The sequence below is a fragment of the Megalobrama amblycephala genome, linkage group LG2 (assembly GCF_018812025.1).
Source record: "Megalobrama amblycephala isolate DHTTF-2021 linkage group LG2, ASM1881202v1, whole genome shotgun sequence".
Classification (NCBI taxonomy): domain Eukaryota; kingdom Metazoa; phylum Chordata; class Actinopteri; order Cypriniformes; family Xenocyprididae; genus Megalobrama; species Megalobrama amblycephala.
The window spans coordinates 1875669-1877188 of record NC_063045.1 but is presented as its reverse complement, the minus strand read 5'-3'; the positions used below and the strand labels follow the sequence as shown (position 1 = coordinate 1877188).

Here is a 1520-nt window from a genome sequence, read left to right as displayed (position 1 = left end):
CTTCAGGGAACGAGGGTTACATACGTAACCGAGATGTTTTTATTATTTAATAACACATTATTATAAACTGATATATTTGTAGACAAAGGTCTCAGCTAATGAACAGGTTTTTCTGAAAAGTTTTCTTCTAAAAATGTACATTTATTCACTTCAGAACTTAATTTGTGTTAACTCCGTCAGACACATTAAAAAGATGCTATTTTAATTTGATCCTCAACAACAGTGTAAAATACACATGACAAATATACAGCAGTAGTAAAGTGAGATCTGTGTGTCTCTGAGAGAAATATAAACAATAAAGCCTTACAAATAAGAGTTTTACAAATCTGACACTGAAAGAGAAGCTCAAATAATCATCAGTATTTATTATGACAAAAACACACTTGAAGAATCTTTAAAGTTCAGCGTTCTGCTTCAGATTTAAGCACTTCCTGAAAAAGATGAACATGTAAAGCCATAAATGAATCAATCTCACCAATATTAATATATGCTGAATCAGTCATCATCAATCATGTACCTGATGTGTGAATATGTGCTTGATCTCGTTCAGCTCTTCTGGATCTGATGTGATAAACCACAAGAATGACAGTAGCCACGCCCACCAGAGCAGAGAGGACCAATCGGATCACAGCTTCAGTAGGACCACAACAGTGGACTGAGGAATAAAAACATCAAAGTGAGATCAGCTCAGTCAATAAACGTTAATATCATCAGCGCTGCCGTACCTGAACATGTGTGACAGAGGTGAGTGATGTGCAGATGTTGAGTCTGGTGGCTGATGGGATTGTTCAGCACACAGCTGTAGGTGTTTTTATCCTGATATTCCACCTCCAGAGGTAGAGAGAGACTGATGCTGAGATCAGACGCACTGATGCTGGACAATGAACTGTTTCCTTTGTACCAGGAGAGAGTCACATGACTCACATTCACAGCTGAACACACCAATGAACATGATGATGATGATGAAGAACATTGTGAAGAGTTGCTGCTGATGACAGGAACAGGCAGACGAGCTGAAAACATGAGAGAATAAAGAGAAATGAGGATGAATGAAGAGATTCAAGAAACATCCAGAGGAACCAAGATGATCAAAAGTAGAGCATTTAAAACTATTTAATAGAAAGTTAAATATAAACCTGCTGTTCATGTGAAAGTAAGAGAATTAGTCATTTGAACTCATTAGTCATGATAAGATACTTCTTTAGATCTAGCTGTAATAAATTAAACACAAGAAACTGATATTTAACTCACCGTAGACAATGAGACGAATATAAAAAGACTTGAAAAGGTTGATCTGTAGGCGATAACGTCCAGCGTGTTTCACTGTGATGTTTGTGATGGTCAGAGATCCAGTTTGATTGTCCAGCTTCAGTCTGTCTCTGAATCTCCCATCAAGATCATCATCATTTACAGTGATTCTGACGTCCCGTTTATTGATTTTAGCTATGAAAGTGTTTTTAATTCTCCACCAAATCCAATCATCCTTTATTTCAGTAAGACGAGAGTTTAGAGTGACTGAA

The 1520-nt window shown here is 36.9% G+C and overlaps 1 long non-coding RNA gene across 1 annotated transcript; it reads right to left on the bottom strand.

The window, feature by feature from the left end:
• Positions 1 to 347: 347 nt before the first annotated feature.
• LOC125263144 lies at positions 348 to 790 on the bottom strand. The gene is made up of 2 exons (XR_007183701.1): positions 726 to 790; positions 348 to 431 (listed from the first exon to the last, which is right to left on the bottom strand). It is a non-coding gene; the product is annotated as an uncharacterized LOC125263144 (long non-coding RNA).
• Between the last annotated feature and the right edge of the window lie 730 nt (positions 791 to 1520).